Here is a 26604-nt window from a genome sequence, read left to right on the forward strand (position 1 = left end):
TGAATAGCTAAATGCACGGTCTTATCTATACCATCGTCATGTTGTAAATTGAAATATGCACCATAAGTCAAAGTCAAACAGGAACTAATCAAATCTCACCAACCGCCATCGTTGTCATGCATGCAACGGACAAAGATTGTTTGGGCAACTTGCACACATTAGAACGCTTATTTTTTTTACAACTGTGTGCCACAAATCAAACACCCCTTATATAGGCCTTAGCTCGCCAAACCAATCAAAAGTCAAAATGAATGAGCCATGCATATGAACATGCCGCGACTGACATTGTCCCCATCATCTAGAGAGGGAGAGAGAAGGCAATCCTCCACCGATGAAATATTTATGCCAATTCGTTTGTCGCTCAATTGTGTTGAATTTTGACCTAACAGACTAAAAACTAGCATATAGTTGCCTTTGGCACCAGCTGAAATCAGAAAGTCATAATGTCAGGTTGGCATCAGCAACAACCATATGTCCATATGTTCCTCTAAGGACTCTTTGTAACGATCCTAATATATCATTAGCCTCGATGAGAATATGTTATGACTTATGAACAGGTTAAAACTTTGTAAGACGTGCTAAATTTCAGGTTCCCGCAATATAACTTTGGGAAATACCATGCAAATTCATGCAATGGTAACGTATGCATTGACCAAGCAAAGAACAGCAGAGATTTGTATTAGTACTATCTTCCGTCAAGGATGGTGACTGAGAGACCATTCAGGGAGCATGTTTCTTCAGCGATATCAGTTTCATTTGGGACCAACATGGAGAGGAAACCAGGTTGCTTTGGGTCTGGTAAGGTGGCACTTCCATTGGTAATCATTGAAATGACTTCAGTCATGGAGGGTCGATCCGCAGCTTGCTCCTGAACACACAACAAGCTGACATGAATGCATCTTAGCGCTACATTCTCAGGACACCTACCGTGTAATGGTTTGTCAATGAGCTCATGGCATCTGCCTTCGTTCCATAGTTCCCATGCCTGCAAAGTTCAGTTCCAGCAGCAACCAAGTTAGAAGTGCTCCACTTACAAAATAACATACTAAGAATTTTTGTTATCTTTATAACATGCTTACGTAACCAAGGAGGCTAACAGAGTTGCCATGTCTTCGAGATCCAGCATTTCTCATTCCACTGATAATCTCCAGAAGCAAGACTCCATAGCTAAATACATCGGACTTGGTGGAGAAATTGCCTGCCATAGCATACTCAGGAGCCATGTAGCCACTGGAAGAATAGAAGTCATTTAAAATCAATATCCATTTTTCAGTCTAATCAAAATTAGCTTCATAGTGTTAGAGTGTACCGAGTCTTAGTGCTATAGATAGGGTTAGAGTGTACCGGGTCTTAGCACTATAGATAGACTAGGTTGCTCTTAGCCATACATCTTAGCATGTAGGCATGCAGGCACTCTATATGTACCGAGAGTCTCATTGCAATACATCCATTCATACCTTTGTTCACATTCTTACATGGCATCAGTCGCGTTTTGATCCTAGCCACCACCGCCAGCTTCCGCAACTGCGCGCCCCCGGGGAGAGATCGATCTTCGCCGGGGGCAGCGCCCCTGTTTAGGCGCCCGATCCTATTGATCGGGTTGCCATCCTTGTCGTCGTAAGCAGCAAATCGGGCCTTCTCGCGATGCCGCACCACCTCGTCGCCCTCTCCGCTCTCGCCGTGGAGGACGCTAGGTGTCACCTCATCCCGCGCCACCGTGGTGGTTGCCCGGGCCAGGTCGACCCCAACACCGAGCCGCCATGGTGGCGACCGGTCACTATGAGCCATCCTCGTGCGACCCCAGGCAACCACGACCCGCCGTGCGCCCCGCGTCGCGCCGCCCCGTCCGATTTCGGTAGCTCACCCCGCCGGCTGGGACGAGCCGCGCCGAGGCGCACTGTCGCTGGGGGCGCCGCCCGATCGGGCTGCGCCGCTGCCGTTGTGCTGTCTCGGTGGGTACACCCGATCCCCTATTGTTGTATCACCCGATCCCTTGCTGTTGTATCTTTTTAGTTTTGCCCGATCACTGATCGGGGTTGAGTCGCCCACCGCCTGTCGACATCGCGCGTACTACTCTGGCATCGGCATCGACTTCACCAACATCTACATCTTCGACTGTGCGGCTTGGTCGAGGCTTGCGATGCCGAGGGGACGCCTTCCTGCATCGCTTCTTGGTTATTCAGCCTGCACGTCTACATCGTCGGTTCGTCATCGCCACCATAGATCGGCTCCTGTGACGTCCACAGCTGAGTTCTACGCGCATCTTCTCCGAGCAACAGAGCTATTGGCTTGTTGTTGTGTCGCCTCGTCGGGCCATAGCACCGCCGCCCGTGTCAGCTTCGCCGTTGCATCTACATCGCCGTCCCCTGTGCATCGATGATTGTGCTGCACAATCTTTGCCGCGCCATCTGTCTGCACAAGGTCTTCGTCCCACTGATCAGGTCTTCGTCATCGAGCCGCCGCTACTCGCGCCGTCGCTGAGCCCTGCTCGTCGGCCGCCCCCTCGCATCGTCGTTGAGCCTACTCGCCGATGCATCCCCTCCCGCACTGCTTCTTCTTCGTCCAGCACAACCACAGCATCAGCATCGTTATCTCGTCCCCACCTACTTCGTCTACTCTGACAACCGTGTGCTGCGCCTTCTACCCCACTGCTCCGCGCACTGCAACCGTCGTCGAGACCTTCTCTGCTAGTCCCGCAGACGTTGATGCATGGTTGGGGCCCTCTGCCTTGTACGTCCGATATTGGCAACACCGGTGCGTGCGTTCGTCCCTGACATGTTGCTAGGTCTAGCAAACCCAGCCACGCCTCGTCTCAAGCGGCTTAACTGCATCGACTTTGGCATTGACCCTCCCATTCCCACCTAGTCTAACCCTAGTCTATCTATAGCACTAAGACCCGGTACACTCTAACCCTATCTATAGCACTAAGACTCGGTACAATCTAACACATAAATCAAATGCAAAGCACAAAGTAAGCAAGAACTTACTATGTTCCGACAACTCGTTTCGTATTAGCTTGTGTTCCTTTGGGATCAAATATTCTCGCCATCCCAAAGTCCGAGATCTTAGGGTTCATATCAGTGTCCAACAAAATGTTGCTTGCTTTCAGGTCCCTATGAATAATTCTAAGTCGAGAATGCTTGTGGAGATAAATAAGACCCTGTGCAACCCCTTCAATTATGTTCATCCGCATTTCCCAGTCTAGCAAAACTCTTCTTGATTTTTCTTGACAAGGGGAAAAAATAGACTCACTGGTTCAAGAAGGCAGCTGAGAGAAAATAGGAAGAAATAGGAATAAGAAACGAAAATCAAACATACCAAATAAGAAGAAATCCAAGCTTTTGTTCGGCATGTACTCATACACTAATAACATCTCTTCCTCTTCAATGCAGCAACCTAACAGCTGGACTAAATTGCTGTGCTGAAGCTTAGCAATAAGCAGGACTTCATTCTTAAACTCAGGTAACCCTTGCCCTGAATTTGCTGCTAGTCTCTTAACAGCAATCTCCCGCCCATCTGGTAAGTGGCCCTATAGAATGGTTTTCAATGTAGATAGAAATCAGATAGTATTGCTGCACACAAAATGTGACTAATCGTCTTGAACTCCTTGAAATGTCAAATGGTGTGCTAAACAATAAATAAACTGAAAGTGAATGCAGACGTAAAGGACAATAAATAGACTAATTGTTTAACATAGGTATGAATAATGATACAACTAGTACGTCTAGATGCCAAGCAAAGTCAAGATCCATTGTTTAACATAGGTATGAACATATATAGTAGCGTACTTATGTAGGTAAATTTGAAAAATGAAAACAGCGCCTTCATCTCCATGTCATGACATATATCCCTCATGTCTAATATCCCCTCTTTAGTTTACCTTTTCCATGTAAATTATTTGAATTTGAATTATATGGCAACAACAAGATAGGGGTATAGTCCTGTTCTTCTGGAGCAGTTCGAAGGAAAGGAATGATCTGATTTTCAATGGAATTCAACCCAGCACGCAAAAATGCAAGCACAACTTCAGGAAGGAACTTCACCACTAAATGTGGAGGATCAAGAAGAAATCTGAACCATCTTTTGTATCATGGATGCAGAACACTTTTCATTAGTTCTTCTTCTCTTTATTTTCTTCACCTCCTTTTTTTGTTTCTTGAACTTTCTCTTGGTTGTAGCTTCTTGTATTTGCTTTTATTCTTTTTAATATATTTCAGTAGGGCTCCTGCCCCTCCTCAAAAAAAAAAAAAAAAAAAAAGGCAAAGCCATTTGCCATCCTTCCAGGAAAAAAAGATAGGGTACAGCCATAGATACGTAACCTCATGCTTCCGTACCAGCATTCTTATCTAGTTTGTGAAATGCTGACAAGTATGTGAAGCAGAGGGATTGAAGAACATATGGTACCTTGTACACAGGGCCAAACCCCCCTTCTCCAAGCATGTTTTCTGTTGAAAATTTGTCTGTAGCATTTCTTATTTGTGAAAAGGAAAACGTCGCAAAATAAGAGCTTGTCTCCTCACCCTCCCAGAGTTTGATAGCATCCGAAGTCATTACGGAGTGATGACCATCCTGTTTTCCTTTCCCTGATTCATACACAGACTTATTGTTATGTTTTCAACCACACTGCATATAAAAGGTTGGAATTTTGTTTAGCTATCAAAGAGTTCTCATGGCTTTCTAATAGTTACCTTTATTTTTTGATCTCCTGATCCAAATAAACAAGATTACACAAAAAATAAGAAATCCAACTGAAGGAAGTACACCAGCTATCCAAAGTAATTTGTGACCTGCATAAGAAGAAAGAGAGTTTGCCACTTGACTTCATGGTTCATAATACACTTTCCTTTGTGAAAATTTTATCTTTTGGAGAAACAGTTCGTACTTCATAGTACTTTCCAAAACAGGGATTGATTACTTCTCTTTCAAGTAGCTATACTGTCCAAAATATCACTAATTTATCTTAGAATATATTACCAATTGTGAAAAGCTTTAATACCATATAAAAGGTATGCGAAATATGAATCTACTGGTACAATTTTTACACACTGAACATGCATATAATTTGACTACTTGTTGGCCAAACTTCTGGTTGGACCATTTCATATCCTAATGATAACCCCTACATAAAGAATAGGAGGGAGTACTTCCTTATGGTACACATTTCATACCTGAACTATTGGTTGATTCTAACTCAGATGCAGCAACACGAAGATATAGAGTTCCTACTCCACTCCCATTATATCCGTCCTGCATATTTGTTAGATTGCCATACCATAGGCTGCAACCATCCAATACAGAATATGCAGTACAGGAGCACTTTGTCATGCATTCCAATTGGCATTTGCTCTCTCCGATAGCAGAAAGTTTAACACTGGGGTCAGGGAGTCGTATACTAGACATATTAATAAACCTATCCCCATTACACTGCATTTGGATTTGCCTCGTGCAACCTTTCCTGGTATTTCCTGGAAAGGCTTGTGCGAAGCCTTTTGGACAGCGACAGGGGGATTCATATGCTGTACTGTCATATGACATACTGTTGTTGCATATACCAAAAACACCACATAAGTTAGACACCTCGCAGCTAGCAGGCTGTCGCCATAAGAGAGTCCATGACTCAGTTCCACGACTAAATTGGGCAATGTTCAATGAACCATCCGGATCCAACACAATCTTTGTCATTGTGTCTCTAGGATTGGGAGTGTATGTGCATGTAAGATTGCCACATTGAAATGAAACAGGGGTGATGGGAATATTTGTTAGCTCTGGAATCAGAGATTTCATAGAAGCGTTCCAGGGTCCAATAATTATTACCTTTCCACAAGATAATGAGTTGAAGCGCATTAGTTTTGTCAAGTCCAAAAGAATAATCCCCGACTGATGGGTCATCATAGCTCTTCCATGAGGTCAGTTTACTACCAAGAATGTTCATTTCAGGGAGCCATGTATCTGTAGGAAAGTCAAAGCTCTGCCATATGATCTTATCTTGGTTCGTGATGCTCCTTAGGACAAAGTTGCCGCTATCCAGTATTGCAGCCTCCACATCTTGCACTCCTTTCCCATAAGCCACTGTGAATGAGTTGCCCCTCCCATCTAAAACAATCAGATTACTATTGTTATCAAACTTAAGTACCCCAAAAGTATCTTGTAATGGATTATTCCTATTAGCAACCCAGACAGCTCTTCTTTCTGAAACATCGTTGTGCCATATACCAACATACCGGTTGCTCGAAGCTCCAGGGCTGAAGAAACCGAGCACAAATTCTTTTCCCATGGACACCAGGGTCTGCCCAGGGGTCTGCCCATCTGAAATTGACTGGTTCTGAAAGATGATGTTTGTTCTTGCCGAGGGAGCTGACAAACATCTTGTTGCTAATGCAGATAGAATCAGCAAATCAACAAGCATGCAGTTCCTCCAGAAGCTTATTTTCCCAAACATGGATATCTGCTTAACTCCGATTATCAAACTAGGTTAATCAAAACAAAGTAGTAAGAGAGATATACTGACATAATGATGAGGAAAGGGCATAAGCATTTCTCCATACCTCTCTGAATTCTCCCAGACAAGTGAAATGTTTCCTGCAATCACTGTGTTGGGGGTGGGGAAGCGATTGTGTGGTGGGGAGTGCCATGTGGGGAAATTGTTCGTGCAGATATCTCCAACATTCCGCGTGTTCGCTGTTCTGAAACTTGGCTAAAACTGACTGGTTTTATGAGAGGAAACACTGTTTGGCTGGTTTTGATGAACAGTGAAATGAGTGGGCAACCAGCTGGCTGGTCTGATTTTTTCAGACCAGCGAACACGCATTATGAACATTCAAAGTTACCAGTTTTGAAAGTTCCATGATAGAACTATGAAGAAGCCAATTTTCTAGTCGTCGGTCAATACTGGCGTACTAAGCTCTATGCACTGATTGGCAGCCAGGTCTTCCACTTGAGAAGGATATTTTGACAGGGAACTGACTATCTCTCAACTCTTGCAATCATGCTCCACATTTTCCATCTGTTAGACTTTGACCTAACAATAATCAACCCTATAAACGATTCAAGAAAAAAAAGTGTAGAGGAGAGCAAAACATCAAAGGGACACAGTGCAAGTCCAGCTTCCAGGCAAACAAATTGAGTATGCTGCATATATATTACAAGAACAAAATTAGTTTTTATTAATTCCTGCTATGTGAAATGATGCATCTGATAGCAATTAGTAAAGTCTAATCACTTACATGTATGGCCCTGGAAAAAATATATCTTCCTTGTATGGCCCTTTTTTTCTTGGACTTACCTATATGGCCTCGAAACGAAATTTCCTTCCTTCTATAACCTTCCGTCCGTTTTTGCCACTTGACGGTGTTAAGTCAAGAATAAAATGATCGTTTTACCCCTAGCGAAAAAATAAAATGCATAGTTTTGTTTGTCTGTTGTATATTTGGAGTAATATTAAGCAAATAAATTCACACATAACATTACATAATAGGACACATAATCAAGTACACAAATATAGTACAATAAAGTGAGCTTATCAAATGCATAAAATTTTTCACAAATGCATATAACCATAGGTTTACACAAAAATTGTTCACAAATCCACCATATTTTCCGTCTCACATAAATAAGGTCACATAAAAGTGTGAATTCAAACATACATTGGTTTCACATACAACGAACGAACAGGTCTTTGTTTTAGCTCTTCAGCAGAAACGTCACAAAGGGCGGTGAAGAATTCAACAATTGAATCACTTGGCAGTTTACACTGTTTACAAAGATTTGTTCAGCAGGTTTTCCAACCAACTCTTTCAGCGATTGGACTACAGAATCCCTCAATATTTGATTTGATCCCAGCATTACAGTTGCATAAATTGAAGGATTTGAAGTTGCCAAGCTCCTTGAAGCATCCTCTTCACGAGATTCAACAATGCTACCTTGCTTTGAGGAATCTCTTTGAAGTTGCTCCCAATCATCCAATGACTTCAGAATACTCACCAAGCACTGCAATAAAAATCTTCATGTCAAATTAACAATAAATAAGAAATCATAAAGGAGGCTCGAGTAACCTGAATCATAGTAACCTGGAGAGACAAGCCTTTTACAGAAACTGTTTGGGATAACGCAATGAAGTTAACATCAGCAATTTGAGATCCTTGTGCTATTCTTGAGAGTGCACTAACTTGGTAGGAGACATATTATCAATCAGATGTGTTACAAGCCAAAGAAAAAAAGACTAAGAAATTCAGAAGCTATGCTTTGTGGATATTTGAAAAAAACATATAATTACCGTGCGTTTAAAAAGATTTGGTCCCTCAAGATCAGTCATAGTTCACAAACACGTATGCTGGGTGCGGACTGGCCGTGGGAGGGGCTGCCTGGTGGCTTGTCGGGCTTGCTGCTGGAGGGGCCACCTGATGGGGCGCCGGGCTGGCCACATCGAACCTGCCTGGCCTCGCTCGCGTTACCAGTCGGGCGGCGGCGCCTCTTCCACGCGGAGCTCGCCGGTTGACGACGGGAGAGAGGCTGGTCGGCCCTGGATCCGGTGGCAGAAGGGCCGGCGGCGACGTCCATCTCCCCTATGTACGCGGCGGCAGCGTTTTTTTCTCGATCCTGGTCGGGTGTGGCGGAAAGGAACCAGAGGATACGAAGGAAGAAAGTAGAAGGGCATTTCAGTCATTTAGCATGTCATCCAGTGGGGAAACTAATAGTACACCCTAACAGATACGACGGAAGGCCATATAAGGAAGATAAATTCGTTTTGAGGCCATACAAGGAAGTTCGAAAAAACGGGCCATACAAGGAAGATGCATTTTTTCTAGGACCATACAGGTAAAAGCTCAATCAACTACCTGCTGCTGCTACATACTATCAACTACCTCGAAGGACAGGATGCCCACCTTGCCGTCGCCAGCGGCCGCCGCCTTGACGCCGCTCTTGGCGCTCGCCATCGGCCACACCTTCTTGGAGGAGGATGACGTCGCCATAGAGCACCTTGTGCACCAGTGGCTCCACCACCATGTGTCTGCCTCGTCGTCGAGCGCTCAACTCAGAAAATCTAGGAAGGCCTAGTAAATCCTTTTGCTTTTGCAGCAAAAACACAGCCAAAGTCAGCAGGGACGGACAAAGGACATGGCGAGTAGCAAAAGAGCAGGGGCAGGAGGGACATTTCACATGCCCTTGCTGACTTGGATCCGCACTAGGGCGAGGGTTGTGGTGCCACTCAAGCAAAAGTATTTTTTTCGTTTTCTTTCTCGCGAAAATGAGGATGTGCCAATCGTTATAATGATACAAAGTTAATAATCCCTTTCCATGAGATCAGTTTACTACCAAGTGTAATGTTCATTTCAGGGAGTGTAGGAAAGTCAAAGCTCTGCTATATGATCTTATCTTTGGTTTGTGATGCTCCTTAGGACAAAGTTGTCGTTATCCAGTATTGCAGCCTCCACATCTTGCACTCCCTGTCCATAAGCCACTGTGAATGAGTTGCCCCTTGTCGATGAAATCTAGTCGGCAGTCTACCGAGGGATATGTCCACGGTAGTAGATGAATCGGTGGAGGTGCGCGTGAGGGAACCAGACAGTGACACAGAACGCAAGAGACAACGATTAGGCAGGTTCAGGCCGCCGACTTGTTGTAATATCCTACGTCCTGTGTCTTTCAGTGGGTTGTATTGCGTATGATCAAATGATAACGAGGGGGGTCCCTACCCACCTTATATAGCCTGGGGTAGGGTTACAAATCGGTTGTTTCTATCCTAATCAATTTACAAGATAGGAAGTTACAGATATTACGGTATCTAGCATATCCAAGTGGGTTTCCTAGATCACCAAGAATCTTCACGTAGTCTTGCGAGGCACACCGACCTGTGTCATGCTTCACGCGGCGGTGTCTTGTAAGCTGGGCCTCCACTAGTAACGCGACCCATGCGTAGTCTTTGTGGGCTTGGCCTCCCCTAGCGGCTCGGCTATGGGTATCGGGGGTCATACCCCCACAGCTAGTCCCCGAGCACCTTGCATCCTCTGAGCAACACCATCCTGAGCTTGTCCGAGCTGATCAACACGCTGCTAATTGTCAGGAAGAGGCTTCTGACCTATCTGACTGGGAGCCAAGCTATTGAAGATGTCCAAGCAATTAGTTAGGCGTCCGAGCTGTTGAGTCAAGCGTCCTTCTTGAGCCCTAGCTGCTCTAGAGATCTAGCAAAGAGGATGTTGAGGGCGCTTCCTCCATCGATGAGGACCTTCTGGAAGCGCACATCATTGATTATGGGATCTAGGACGAGTGGGAAACGCCCTGGGTATGGGATGTCCGACCACTGATCGGCCCTAGAGAAGGTGATCGGGTGCTCCGACCAGTCGAGGTACTTGGGATCAACAACGAGGCCGTCATATGTAGCGACCGACATGACACACTGGGCTACAAGCTTCTGCTCCCACTTGTCTTTGGAGATAGCTCTCCCACCAAAGATGGTGGCGACGATCTTGGTGGGGTCCTGGTAGGTGGGGGCCTTGTTCTTGCCTTGTTCTCTGCCTTGACCATCTTCGGTCTCATCGTCATCACGCCGTGGCTTCTTCGATGATTCGCCACTGAGCGTTGTCTTTAGGCATCTGCACTCTCGCATGGTGTGCTTGGCATCCTTGTGGATAGGGCATGGGCCATACAGCAGCTTGCCGAAGTCAGTGTCTTAGGTGTGCTTGTCACAGGTATTGACAGTGTTGATCGAGCTATCAGGTCAGTGACGGCGGCCTTGTCTGCCTCTCGAGCTATCCAAGCGGTCGTCACGCTGGGGCTCATGGTCATCTTGGTGGCGGTCGCGGTTGTCGTGGCAGTTGCGGTCATCGTAGCGCTTGTCTTCACGACGGTTATCGTCGCGGCGCTGGTGGTGAGTGGAGCGGGAAGCCCGTTTGACTTCTTCGGCATTGGCGCATCCGTTTGCTGTTTGTATTAGTTCATCGATGGTTGTGGGCCTCTTGCGATACAGCTTGCCACGGAGCTACTCGTGCTGGAGCCCTTTGGTGAAAGCGGTGATGGCCTCGGCGTTAGTGATGTTGGGAACAAAATTTCTTGTCTCCGAGAAGTGCCTAATGAAGTCACGCAGGGACTCCTCGGAGGACTAACGAAGCTTCTCCAGGTCATACTTGGTGCCGGGTTGCTCGCACGTAGCCATGTAATTGTCGGTGAAGACTTTCTTGAGGTCGTCCCAAGATCGGATGGAGTTCTCCCATAGGCTGAGGAGCCAGTTTGTTTGCAGACTAGTTAAGCATGACGAGAAGATAATTCGCCATGAGGTCCTCGTCTCTGCCTGTGACTTTCACGCCGATCTCATATAGAGTTAGCCATTGAGCGGGGTTGGCATTTCCGTCCTAGGTGTTAACACCAATAACCTTGAAACCCATAGGACATAGGACGGCTTGGAGCCTTTTCATGAAGGGGCAAAGTCCTGATGCGCCGGCAGGGAGTGGTGCTTGATGGCCAGCAAATCCCTCTTGTTCGGCATCAAATTGCTGGCAACGCTCCATCTCTGCTTCGTAGTGCTTGGAGCTACTGTTTTTGATGCGGCCGCGGACATCTGCACCGACGTTGATGTGGTCACGAAGGTCGTGAGGGAGGGGTTGATTGACGTCATGGTTGCAGTTGCCGCCCTGACCTCTCTAGGGGTGTGGAGGGTGGTTGTCATGGCATGAATGAGCTTCATAGTTGCCTCTAGATCCTCTATAGAGGTAGGGACCTCTAGCCTAAGGTCGGGGGCCCTTGGCATCGTGATGCTGGCCTCCTCCATCACGGTGAGAGCGGCGGCTATGAGCTGACGTGGTGGAATAAGATGGGGTGTCATTCTGGAACTCGTTGACTTGGACTTGCGCGACTCTGATATGTGCTCGAACCTTCTCGACCTCTAGAGTGTGAGGGAGTTTGTCGAGTTTGTTGAAAGCGATGGCTAGATTGGAGCTTGGAGTCTGGTAGACTGGCTGGTCAACCACCATGTCAAATGCCTTTTCCAGATTACGTTGATGGCAGGGCGGGCCGCGACCATCCTCGTCGACCCCTTGGGCCACTTCTGCATCTCGACGACGCTGGCGATCGACGTTCTTCGCTAGACGAGCTTCGCGCTCTTCAGCGGTTTCACCGTCCTTGGTGATGTTGTCGTGGCTGATGTGGAAAATCATGCCCCCAAACCCCGGAGGGAAAGTAGGCAGCTTGATGCGGTCCTGGTTGAGCCCTCAGAATAATTGTCGGGGCTCTTGTTCAGAACGTTGTGGAGGGATTCAGCCGGAAGAGGGGAATCATCCGAGAGCTGGAGAATAGCCACCATGTTGACCACGGGCACGGGCTGACCGGAGTCAGTCGAGTCGATCATGTAGAGGTTGGTGACATGGTCACGCTCGATGTGGTCGACGAAGAGGTGGTGGATGGCGTTCTGTTACGTAGATCCCACACCCTCTAGCCCAAAGGGATAGGGCCTCGACGGGTTCTCCATTGAGACCTCGTAGTCGGCCAAGTGCAGAACGACAGCGGGAAGTGGTCGGCGCCATGCCGTGCGCCCCTCTAGAGCAGCCGTGATCATCATATCAGAATCTGGCCACCTCGAACGGTGTGGCCGAGCAGGTCGCTTGGTCGCAGCGGCTTAGTGATCTTGGAGTGTAGAAAAATCGTCACTCGCTCTAGATTGATCTAAGACCAAATCCACGAGGAGCTGACATTCCGTTAAGCGGACTGTGACCCGATCGATGGATGCGATCAAATCATCATTGCTGATAGATCTCCTAACCCAGTGGCGGGGCGCCGGGATTGGAGATGTCGTTGCAGGTGTTGGCACGATCGGCGTAGGGTGATCCTGCACCGCCTCCACGATCTCCCCGTTGCGGTCGGGGCCGATGATCCAGGTCATGGATCCGACCGTGAAGATCTGGCCTAGCTTGGGAAGGGCCATGGAGCTCGGAAAGGTGACCATCTAGCTCACCATGAATTCAGCATGCACACCCCCTACCTGGCATGCCAGTGTCGACGAAATCTAGTCGGTAGTCTACTGAGGGTTATGCCCATGGTAGTAGATGAATCGGTGGAGGTGCGCGTGAGGGAACCAGATAGTGACATAAAACGCAAGAGACAACAACTAGGCAGGTTCAGGCCACCGACTTGGCGTAATACCCTACATCCTGTGTCTTTCGGCGGGTTGTATTGTGTATGATCAGATGATAACGAGGGAGGTCCCTACCCGCCTTATATAGCCCGAGGGGTAGGGTTATAGATCGGTTGTTTCTATCCTGTTCGATTTACAAGATATGAAGTTACAGATATTACGGGATCTAGCATATTCGAGCGGGTTTCCTAGATCACCGAGGATCTTCACGTAGTCTTGCGAGGCACGCCGACCTGTGCCGTGCTTCACGCGGCGTCGTCTTGTAAGCTAGGCCTCCACTAGTAGCACGATCCATGCGCAGTCTTTGTGGATTGGGCCTCCCCTGATGACTCGGCCCATGTACAACCCTGTGGGTATCGGGGGTCATTACCCCCACACTCCTCCCATCTAAAACAATCATATTACTACTGTTATCAAACTTAAGTATGCCTGAAGTATCTTGTAATGGATTGTTCCTATTGGCAACCCATACAACTCTTCTTTCTGAAACATCGTTGTGCCATATACCAACATATCGCTTGCTGAAAGCTCCAGGGCTAAAGAAACCGAGCACAAAATTTTTGCTCGTGGACACTAGTGTCTGCCCATCTGAAATTGACTGGTTCTAAAAGATGATATCTGTTCTTGCCGTGGGAGCTGACAAACATCTTGTTGCTAATACAGATAGAATCAACAGATCAACAAGCACGCAAAGCTTATTTTCCCAAACATGGGTATTTCCAAGCATCAAATCAAACTAGGCAAATTGGAAACTAAAATAGTGAGTGGGAGGGAGAAATGGAGAGATAGATCTTATGGTAGAATGATTAGTAGAAGAGTGCATAAACATATCTTCATACCACTCTGAACTTCTCCAAATAAGTGAAATGCCTTCTGGAATTGCTGCGGTGGGTGTAGAGCAATTGTTCCAGCAGATATCTCCAGCACTATGAACATTCAAGCTTCCAATTTTGACCAATTCCATTGGAAACTTATGAAGCTATTTTCCAATTGCCAGTCAACGGCAGCAGTCAATGCTTGAAAGCGTGACTCAAATATATATATGGCCATTGGGCTGGCCCAGCACGCCCCGGCCCCCGCATGGGCCAGGCACGGCCCGCAACTTCTCGGGCCGGCACGGCACGTCGTGCCTGCGGGCCGTGCCAGCACGGGCCTCGTGCCTAGCATTTGGCCCAAGCATGGGCCTGCGGGCTGATTTTCGGGCCGTGCCAGCCCGACCAGCCCGGTGAAAATATCGGGCTATGCCAGCCCACAGCCCGCAATTCTGTAAACACACCAGCAAATTCAGCTCTAACTTCAGTTTTTAAATTTGAAATCAAATTTCACAGAAAACATAAAGGATAAGAGATCACAGATTCACAATCGCAAGTTCACAACTAGACCGGATTTAAAGATAACAATTAACAACTAGACCAGTGACCAGTGACCAGTCACAACTCACAAGTATGAAGTATCTTAACAGATTCACAACTCACAATCACAAAATAACAATGCACAAACAAGACTTAAAAAGATAATTGAGCTGTGTGCAATGCTGCCTCATTAAAAACCTTTCTAGGTAAAACTCACCCTTATGAGAAATCCTAAAAAGAAAAAAAGAGTGCAGCACAGCTCTTATAATGATAAGTTCAAAGTTCAGATACAAATGTCACTCTCAATTTCATCTGAACTCTCATCTCTCATCTCTTCTCTCAATCTCAAATTCTCAACTCACTCTCATCTCTCATCTCTCAACTCTCTCAGAATAGAGAACACTAAGTACCAGCAGAAGTAGATGCAGAAGCCACTAATGTACTAGCCGAAGGAGCCCCAGATGCACTCTGAATTTCTTCATCAAGATATTGATGCTCGAAGTAGCTTGCCAACTCTTGGTTGTCTGTTGAATGCTGCAGTCTTCGTTCTCCCAACTCCCCATCCTTGATGCAAGCAAGCATCTCCACATGTTCTGGCAACAAGCGTCGGCGCTGCTCTTCAAGTATCCTTCCTGTCAAGCTGAAACATGATAATGAAGACACAGTAGACACTGGAACAGACATTATATCTTTTGCCATTATAGATAAAACAGGAAAGGTTAGTTTGTGGTCACGCCACCAGAGAAGCAAATCAAAGTCATTTTCATATACAGTGACATTGTCACTGTCCAGGTAAACTATGAGGTCACAACCAACAGATGCAGTAGATGAAGTTGGGGTAGAGGATGGACCAATAACACCAGAGGCTCTAGGGCCTCCAAATATTCTTCCCCAAGCCTGTTTTCTCTTACCAGTTTGGCATGCAGGATGTGCAGCCCTTCTATTCTTAGCTGCACCAAACTTGCTGTCATACTTGGCAAACAACTTATAAAGTTCAGTTTTAACAGAAGCATAATATGAACTGTAATCAACACCAAGGTTTTCTTTTAGAATTACCAGGACATTAAACAAACCTCTCATCTTAGATCTTGGATCAAGAATGAAAGCAAATGAATACAGTAGAGGTATATTTTCCCAGTATTTAAGAAATTTTAGTTTCATCGGATACACAGCAGCTATCAGATTTTGATCATTTTCACTTTCATGCAAATGAGCAGAAATCTCAAGCAGATGATGCAAAACAAGAGGGCTAGTTGGATAGTACACACCAGAAAAAACAACAATTGATTCATAAAATACTTCCAGGAATTCCAATACCTTTGCAGCTATATGCCAATGCCTTGGAGTTAACAATTCAGTCCCAAAATTAGCATTAATGAACACAGAAAAAACTTCCTTATATGGCAGCAGGTGTTTAAGCATAAGGTATGTAGCATTCCATCTAACATCCATATCCAAACCAAACTTCCTAGGTCTTAAACCTTGAGCATTGCAGTAGTTTTTAAACATGGCAATTCTATGATTAGAAGAATTCAAGAAGTTAATAGCAGTTCTAAAATCTTCTCTGTAAGGTTTGAACCTCTTTAAACCAGATTTAATAATCAAATTTATGATATGACAAGCACAACGTTGATGAACAAGATGCTAAGTTCTTTTATTAGGATCAGAAGGTGTAGGGGCTGGATCAGAACCCAAGTATCCTGCAAACAAAGGTGTCAAAGTTTTCATTGCTTTTGCATTAGAAGAAGCATTATCTAGAGTAACAGAAAAGATCTTGTCAATCAAACCAAATTCCCCAATCACAAAACCAATTTTTTTTAGTAATGTTCTGACCAGTATGCTTCACCTCAATCAATCTCAACCCAATTACCTTTTTCTGTAGCTCCCAGTCAGCACTCACAAAATGAGCAACTACACTGATGTAGTCCTCCTTAGCATTACCAGACCAAATGTCAGATGTCAAACCAACAGATGAAGCACCACACAAAATATGATTCTTAAGCATATTACGACGTTCAGTGAATAACTTACTTAGGTCTCTAGTGGTGGCCTGCCGGGAGACCCTAGTAAAAATAGGGTTATAAGCGACATAGCTCCTGTCTAGCTACATTAGGTTTATAGTCCCAGTTGCGCAAACCATCAGGATTAAGCGCAAGCCTAGACTGAACAGCAGCACATCGATTAGTTTTTTCCATACATGATTTCTGGTGCCTCTTCAAGTGCCCAGTTCTAGAAACAGATCTAGCAGACAAAGTAGCCTTACACATTTTGCAAACTGCTTTAGTGCAAATTCTACTGCCGTTCACATCCTCATAGATCTCATCAAAGTCAGCCCAGACAGGAGATTTGCGCTTACCAACTCTGGTTGCATTACCAGAAACAGATGGAGCAGAGCTGTTGGTGTTGGAGCCAGTCCTAGCCGTCATCGCCCCTTCACCACCGCCGCCATCCAGATCGATCGGAGCCTGGCTAGCTCCGAGATCGACACCAAACAAGGCAGCTGCGTCCTCTCGAAGGTCGTTGTCGTCCTCGCCCTCGGGGGCCATGCCCGGTAGGATGACATCATCATCCGCCATGGCAGTGACCGCTCCGACCCCGTTCCTCGACGGTGTGGGTGGCCGCCGAGCTCGCTCTACGCCGTAGCTAGAAGAGGAAGCATCGGCTACCGACCTGCAGATCAAGAAACACATCAGATGACAGAATCAGATCAAGAAAGAAGATGCTAGCATTAGGGTTAGGGTTAGGGTTTACCTGCGCAACCAGAGCCCGGTGCCGGAGAAGACGATGACCCCCACAGAGAAGACGACAGACCGTTAGCAAGGACAGCGAGCGGCGGAGGAGGGATGACACTGATAGGAACACGGACTCACATATCACCAAGAGGGGAAGGGAGAAGGGGAGAGGAAGGAGATCAGGGAGGAGAAGGGAAAGGCTAGCCGGTGGCGGAAGGCAGATCAAGGTCACAGGAGTCGATGAGGTCGGACGCCGAGGAGACGGCGGCGCGGCGAAGGTGAGGCAAAGACGAGAGCGGTGTGGGCGCTGCACGGCGGGTGGAGTCGAATGGATTAGCCGATTAGGGTTAGGTGAGGAGAGGGGGTGGCCGCGACGTGTCCCTTATATATGAAGGGATGGGCCGAGTGTGGGCTGATGATGGGCCAAAATGGCCGTTGGGCTGGCGCTGGCGGGTAGCAGTTGGGGGGGGGCTGGCTGCCTTGGGCCGTTGTCGGGCCTCCCTCCATTTCTCGTGTCGGGCCGTGCTGGCCCACGGGCTTGGGGGTCAGCCCAAGCACGGCCTGAGCAGCGGGCCGGGCCAGCCCGGGCCTGAGTTTCATCGAGTCGTGTCGGGTTCGTGTCGGGCTTTTTTTCGTGCTTCGTGTCGTGCCGTCGTGCCTCATGCTGCATGGCCAAGTATAAATACAGTAGATACTCACTGCAGATGTTGACACACACGACACGACACAAATAATTGGGCAAGCAGTCCTTCCAGTTGAGACCGAAAAAAACACAGGGAAATTACAAAATCGAAGGTAAAATAGGTAATCCTAGCTTCTCTCTGAATCAAATTTGAGTACGCTTGCAGGTAGTACAAGGAGGAGACAAATTTGTGCACCCAAAAGAATTACTGCAAGGAAAAACAGATCAGTCATGCTAGAACTTCGAAACAATAGCTGGATTCGATCGGTAAGTGGCCGAATCACCACCGCTATCTAAGTTGAGGAATTTGTCTCCCTGTGGATCAGAATCCAAAGCATCCACCTCATACCGGACGTACGAGACTCCATTGTCTGGAGATGGACAGCTAACGGCACTTACTCCACCAGGTCAGCTTATAGGATAAAATTCAGAGGTTCCTATGGGGGCTTCCGGAGCAACCTCATCTAGAAAGCTCATGCAGAGAACAAGTGCAAAGTGTTCGTTTGGATTCTAGTGAGAGAAAAAATCCTCACGGCGGATAACCTGCAGAAGAGAGAATGGCCCCATCAAGACCACTGCGCTTTGTGCAACAGACCGCTTGAGACAGGACTGCACTTATCGCTACTTTGCCCATTCGGCGTAGCAGTATGGAGCCTCATTCTATCATGGGAGCACTTCGATGCCGAGTCGATCCTACCATCTTAGGACCAATCCATTTAAGCTCATGGTGGGAGGAGGCCGAAACCAAGATAACAAAGGGGTGAAGAAAACGTTTCAACGGAATGGTGATCTTCACATTATGGAATCTATGAAAGGAGAGGAATAGAAGATTTTTCAACAATGCTTACGAATCGGCAATCCAAGTGGCTTCTAGAGTCAAAGGGGATATTGAGCAAAGGAAGAGGGCATTAACTTGGAGGGGGTAATCAGCAAAGAAAATCTATAATCATTTATTTTTCTCTCTGAGGTGGGCGTGCCCCCTCCACCTGTGCATAAACTTCTATTTCCATCCTTAAAAGACAGAGCTCCTCAACTAGTCTGGCATGGACTCAGTGATGAGTCAATGCCTGTACGGCTGATCGGCTGCACGACTGGCTGACCGAGAAAGGACGCCGAGGGCCTTGGCTTGTCCCAACTCACAAGGAGCCTGTAGGCCCATATTGGTTTGTGAAGTTTGTGGCGGAAGAAGGATGGTCCAGCTGGCTAAGCCGCACTGGATGTACTAAACTCTAGAGCCGGTCCGGGCGAGCGAAAGATGTTGGGCATTCTACTGGAACGAATGGATAGACTGGAAGTCCCATACTTTTTTGAAAGAAAAAAGAAAAAAGTGCAAGTCCCCTAAGCTCCATTTAAAATAGCTATACATTTTTTTGAGAAGTCAAACTTCTATGAGTTTGGTTAAACTTAGAGAAAACATCGTTAACATATGTGTCCTATTTTATTATTAATTTAGTGTTATTTATTACATATTATAAATAAATATTAATATACCAGTGGACATGCACGTGTGACACGCACTTGGCTATGATTTTTTTGAATTAATAATAATAACTTTCTATATCGTATACTAACAGGATTAAAAAAACAAAGTTTTACTGTTCAATATAAACTTCATAAAAAATGTTGTCAACATCACTCGTATAACAGGGGATCATCTAACTCAATCTAACCTGCCCCGCCAAATTTAAAGAACTTGGAATTGTACTGTTCCTGTAGCATTAGTTACAGAAATAGACTTTAGACAATATGATAGTAAAAGTTTTTGAAAAAGTACAGTTCTCACTTGAAATAGAACCAGTGTTATATTTTACTATTTTACCAAAATAATTCAGAATTTTTGTACAATTTGCCCAAGGGGTTGGTACATATTTATAGGGAGAAAAACTTCCCACATCTACATCAACTAGCAATATGGTACTAATTGATGTTGCACCCTTCAAATTTACTAATGTACCTAAATAATCATTAAAGCCCATTAGTAAATAAATGCATGGGCCTTTGAGATTTATTAGGATTATTGCACATGGGCTTTGAGAGTTGGTTGGAGAATGAAATATATTATTTATTTTTGAAATTAATTAATTTCGTGAATAAAATAATTCTAGAAAAGTCCATAATTGATATTTAAGCCACGAAAAATACTCCGAGACCTCCGAAAATTTAGGAAAAAATTTCAGAGACACTTTGGAACATGATGAACCCAAATAAAGTATTTAGGGCTCATGAAAAGATTGTTGGAACATATAAAGATTAAGGTGAAGGAGGTAGAAATTAAATTCTAGAAAGAAGCTGAAAATTCCTAGAGATAGATATTCGTCTCCTAAACGTATTTTAAAAAAACACATTTTGCACATAGAAACACAAGGTGCGACCGGCATGAATGCAACAAACACGTTTCTACCTTAAGATAAATTTTAATCAAATGAAAATTTATTATTTTCCCATGTTTTCATGAGTATAAAAATATAAAATTAAATTATTTTAGCTCTATTTCAAGAGAAGCAAATTTTAGAGTGTTACATATGTCTGGGTTTGTGTTAGGAATAAATTTTCAGCTGGTTGAAATCGATTCGAATCGCTGTCTCTCTCGGACAGTGAGAAACTTGGCTAGCTCCAACATCGTAGTAACTGTGTTATGAAATGATGGTTATGATGAACATGGAATTACTACACCGGCTATGGTTACTATTGTATGCTACTAAATGATATCCCACATGTTTGGCACAGGTTAGTTGGTAATCTAGAGATGAATAACTATAATTAACTTGATGACCGAATTATAACCGTATACTTGAACTGGTAAGCTTTTTATTCAAATTGTTGTCAAGTTAGCTCCACTTATAAAGCCTTGCATAATCCTTGGAGTCACTTGATTTTTAGTTTATGATGGGTAAGACTAGCGGAGTACCTTCTCATATTCAGGGTTTTATTTCTATTGTTGTAGATGGTACAGTTTATCATGGCTATTGCAAGAACTGCTTCTGTCCTGCCATGGACGAGGAGTGAGCCCTGGGCAGGCATCTCTTACTAATACTTCTCATATGCTTTTATGGATGTGATCATGAGCTGGCACTGTATTTGAACTATGAGGGCAGATGTTAGTTTCAAATTTTAATTTGCTTCCACTACTATTTTACTGAACTTGGTTTGTAATAACCTTAATTCATACGCTGATGGTGAACTGTATTTGTAAATTTTATATAACGTGTGACATGTATGTTGAATCATGTACGATCTTGGTTGTATGTTAATGGTTAATTGAGACCCTTCGTGGTACTCAACGGACTACCGGGTTTATATGGACTCAAGTATGACAGTGCGACCGCTTGCGGGCTGCCATTGTACTTGTGCTCTTATAAATTGGTCGGTTCTGCTATAGACTTCGCAGAACAAAATCATCAATTACTCAGGTAAATTAACTTATCTTCCCTCTTAAGATGATATTTAACTTCTAATTCAATTCCTTTCTTGTAGTCATCGACTATTGCATCTCAATCTGCTTTGGGTGCCGAACTACTGTCCTAGACACTTAAATCAGCATCTGCTAATCTTTCATCGACTAATCCTCCTGAGGAGCCAATTACAATTAAAGCAACTGATGTCCCTAACAGATACCAGACAACAGAAGATGAGAACCTCTCTACTTCACCACCTGATACTACCAAGGTATCTCCTCAAGCCTTCAATCTCATGCAGTCCTCACTCTTCTCTGATCCTTTTATTTTATCAAACACCACCTAGGAAAACATCTCCACAAGAGCAAAGATCTGACAACTCACCAGTTGAAGAGGATCTTGTTGACACTAATACTCAAACTATCGATTCTCTAGCTCGGCAAACAATCGATGGTAAGAAATTCATATGCTTATTTTATCCGTCTATAGCAATCACAAAATGAAAAGCTTCTTGATGCCTGCAGACACTAGCATTGAAAGTCTAGAGCCGATTCAACCGGATGTTGAAAAGGATGTTGACACATCATCAGCTATTCCTTCTCCACAGCCAGGATCTCTTTTAGAAAAGGTATTATCTCCCTCTCACCATCCATCTCATTGTTAACTCATTTGCTATTTCTAATAAGACTCCTTTTGTTCACATATAGGCACTTAACTCTCCAGCTTTGAGCTATTCTTTCAACTTTGAGGAATATATAGATAAAAGCAAGATAAGGTCATCAGCCATTTCTTCTCAAGAAATCTTATCAGATGAGACCAATAATTAGCTAAAAGATATACTGCCAATGCTTGAGAGGAACATAGCCAATTTGCTCTAGGATGCAGATACAATGAGAAAAATCTTCTTAGCCATTAAGGATGATATGCCCCCAAATCTTGCTAAAGGCTTGATACCTCTATCCAACATCGAAGATCAAGCTCCCAAGCTAAAAAAGGCTCAAAGAAACCTGACTGGCCATGAAGTTTTGATGGCTAAGAAGAACTCTAACAAGCAGGAAGCCAAAGAATTAGCACAATTGATCGATAATCTGAAGAATTCTTCTTCCAAAATTGAACCAGAACTGACTCAGCTGAGAATTAGGCGTGTTGAGCTCGAATAGGAACTAGAAAGTGTGAAAGCTATCATTGACCGTCATGAGTCTAACTTGACTCAGATCCCCAAGGCCATCAAACAGAAGAAACAAGAGATGTTGACCAAGGTTAAGGAAGGCAAAGCTATTCGCAGCAGTCTTGAGAGCATTCCTAGATCAGCCGAAGAAGACAAATAACAAATTGTAGAAGTTGATGTTGTTCAACTGAAAGCACTAAGAGCAATTCATAATGCTCTTTACTTGTAATATATGTTCTAGCATCTGTAGTATATATTCTGTGTAAACATGATGATAATTGTACTCTTTTTGTTGGTCTACTGTACTTCTTGGTTTGGCTAGAATAGCCAATTTAAATTAGTCGATTCCTGATTCTGACTTTACTTTGACTTAACTGAATCTAAAAATGGCCCTTATTGCAAAAACCCTTCAAATTCCTTCTTAGTCATCAACACCTCGTTCCCCTTTTTATTAGCGAAGCGGCGCTTTCCCTTCCATTAATTGGGGTTGCTTCCACACATTCCAAGATATCTACCATCTTGCCTTCGTGGCTATGAATACCAGCCAAAGGCCTCAGCCTCAAACACATCTATATCTGAAACTATTTCTCATTCTCTCACATCTTTCTACCTTCAAGAACCCTATAGCAGTTTCTTCTTCCCCTCTCAAGATCCAAACCGAAACCCATGGTTGGCGAAAACAACCATGGCAAGCACATGGCGAAGGAGGTCCCGAAGGAGAACATGCCGATAAGCCAATGCCTCCACCGCATGAGGTAAGATCAAACACCTTCTATTCATGACAACGAATCGTCTTCTAACTTGTTTACAGGTTCATCCTGAATGATAGACTCCAACCTCTTCCTCCTAGGGCCGATGGGCCCTCTAATGCTGCACCTGCCGCCACCCCTACGCTGGACTCGTCGTCGGACTCCTCTGACTTGTACACCGACGATGATGCCCGTTGCTTCCTCTAGGAGTGGAGGGCTACCAAGGACTATTATTCTGAGGCAACTCGAGAAAACGGTCAGCTTGAGATCCATCTTGAGGCCTCCTAGGCCGTCCTCCTCGCTGTAGAAGAGGAAGCCAACGCCGCTCGGGCGAGGTTGGCCGAGTCCGATGCCATGGTGGTGGGTAAGCCTAGTTCTAAGAAAACCCTAATTCTTATCTTCACTGCCCCTTTCTTGACAATCTTCTTGCCTCTTTGATTGCTAGCCCTGATGGTACAGTTGGAAAACCTCCAACAAGCGACGAACGTAGCTACGGTGGCTGTCAATGCCTAGGGCCCTCTGCTCTTCAACCGTCTACACAACATCACGGCGTAGCGGTGGCTCTGGCCACAGCGCTAATCTAGACCGGGCACAACCTCCGCACCATGGAGCCGGGCTTCCAAATGGCCGATGATCCCAACATGCACCATGAGCTGATTAAGGATTTTGACGATGCCACGGTGGCCACACCAGCTCAAGATGTTGTGAACAAGGTGTTCGATTAGTTTGTACTAGGAGCAAACGATGAACGAATAAAGTTTTTGCCTTTTCCTTATGAATTCATCTCTGAAACTGCCATAATATGAATCATGATTGTCCTTGTGTGTGTTTTTACTCTATAGGTGATACATATCGTATCGGCTTTTACCTCTTCGGTTTAATTTTTTTTGAACTAAAGGCAATACCCTCCTGGTACCGGCTATTAGAGCCGATGACTAAACAAATCGGCTATCAAGTATTAATCCAAATGCTAGGATAATACTTCTTTAGAAATTTTCCATTGATTGCTCTATCAAACCCCTCTTCCCCTTCTAGCGTTTTCAAAATATAAGCATTGTCAGGCGCACAACGTTTAATATGATAAGGATTTTTCCAATTAGGCGACCATTTGCCAAACCTATTGTCTTTAGACCCAATCGATAATCTTACTTTTCAAACTAACTCTCCTTCACAAAACTATTTGTTCTTGACCTTTTTATTATAATGCCTTGCAACCCTTAATTTATTAGCCTCAATATTTTCAAGAGCGCCCAGGCAATGACAACTTAAGTCCTCCAAATCATCCATCATAAGGTTTTTATAGATTTCAGTTGTCAAATCATTTTGTAATGTAACACGTCTTGATCTAATTTGAATCTCCCAAGGAAGAACTACATTATACCCATATACTAACTCATAAGGTGATGATTTAATCGATCCATGGCAAGCCATCCTATATGCCCACAATGCTTCATTAAGTGTCAGGTACCACTTCCTTGGTTGCTCTTCAATTTTCTTCTTAATCAACTTAATCAAAATTTGATTAGTCGCCTCTGTCTAGCCATTAGCTTGAGCATAAAAATGAGAAGAATTTAGTAATTCAATTCCCATACTGGTAGCAAAATCTCTGAATTCTTCTGATGTGAACATTGTCCCTTGATTAGTAGTAATGGTTTGAGAAATCCCAAAACGATAAACAATATCCTCCCTGACAAAATCAACCATATTCTTTGAAGTTACTGTTTTCAAAGGAATCGCCTCCACCCACTTGGTAAACTAATCTGTTGCTACCAATATAAACTTGTGCCCTCTACTTAAGGTGAAAAAATCTAGCCAATTAAATCAATTTTCCAGCCTCGGAATGGCCATGGATTGATTATTGGGTTCATAGCTGATGTATGAGATTTCTGAACATTACTAAAATGTTGACAATCCTGACACTCTTTGTAATATTAAAACAATCTTCTAATTTTGTTGGCCAGAAATATCCAGACCTACGAATAACCTATTTCATTTTATAAACCGATTGATGAGCTCCACATATTCCTTCATGCACTTCTCCTATCAATACTCTTGCTTCTTCTTGACTTAAACATTTAAGCAAAACTCCATCGACTGTTTTGTAATAAAACTGATCATCTAACAAAACATACTTAGTCGATTTATATCTCAATTTTCTGGTAACCTTCTGTGATGGATTCTTGAGGTAATCGGCTATTTTAACTCTCTAATCATTAGCTAAGGTCTCACTACTTAAGATTTCTTGGAACACTCGATAACCTGACGCATTCTGAGCTAACTGATTGGCCTCTTGATTTTATGCTCTTGGAATATGCTAAAGAGAAGTAAGATAAACTCCTCAAGTAACTTTTGACTTTCATCATAGTATCCCTTCATAATATCATCTTTACATTCATACAGGCCGATCAACTGATTTAATAACTAGCTGTGAATCTCTAAATATTTCAATTGACTCAGCCTTTACTTCCTGAAGAAGTTGAAGTCCCTTAAGAATAGCTTTATATTATGCTTGATTATTGGTGGTCATTGGTTTGGTTTCAAAGGCAAACTCAAAACTTGCCCCTCGAGGCAAAATAATAACAATACCAATGCCACCACCTTGCTTGCACGATGATCCATCAAAGAACAATGTCCAAGGCATATGTTCCACATAGCCGATGCTTGGTTTATGGCGTTGAGTAATAAAATCGGTCATCACTTGCCATTTGACTGCTTTAGCCAATTCATACCTCAAATCAAATTCTGATAATGCAAGAATCTACTTTCCCATTCTCCCATTTAATATCAGCATTGACAACATGTGTTTGATCACATCAGCTTTAGACACAACTGTACACTCAGTCGATAATAAATAATGTCGCAATTTAATGCAGAAGAAATATAAACATAAGCATAACTTTTCAATAGGAGAATATCTTGTTTCTAGATCTAAAAATCTTATACTTAAATATAAAACAACCCGTTCCTTTCCTTCAAACTCTTGCATCAATGCCGATCCAATCGTTTGGCTATCGACCGACACGTATAACTTGAAAGGCCTACCTTGCTGAGGAGGAACCAGCACAGGTGGAGATTTCATATACTCTTTTATCTCCTCAAACGCTTTTTATTGTACGTCAATCCATTTAAATTCTTGATCATTTTTCAACTTCAACAAAGGAGAAAACAGCAAAAACCTTTCTGACATATTTGAAATAAAACCTTCTGATAAAATTAATCTTACCAAGCAGAGATTGTAATTCTATTTTATTAGTTGGAGGTACTACCTCATCAATTGCTTTTATACTTTTCTAACCAATCTCAATTCCTCTCTCGTGGACCATAAAACCCAAAAATTATCCAGCTGACACTCCAAAGGCACACATATTAGGATTCATCTTTAAACCATATTTTCTTGTGCACTCCA

The 26604-nt window shown here is 44.2% G+C and overlaps 1 pseudogene; it reads right to left on the reverse strand.

Annotated features, from left to right (window-relative positions):
• Positions 1-287: 287 nt before the first annotated feature.
• LOC136450534 (G-type lectin S-receptor-like serine/threonine-protein kinase B120) lies at positions 288-6765 on the reverse strand (annotated as a pseudogene).
• Between the last annotated feature and the right edge of the window lie 19839 nt (positions 6766-26604).

The sequence above is a fragment of the Miscanthus floridulus genome, chromosome 5 (assembly GCF_019320115.1).
Source record: "Miscanthus floridulus cultivar M001 chromosome 5, ASM1932011v1, whole genome shotgun sequence".
Lineage (NCBI taxonomy): Eukaryota > Viridiplantae > Streptophyta > Magnoliopsida > Poales > Poaceae > Miscanthus > Miscanthus floridulus.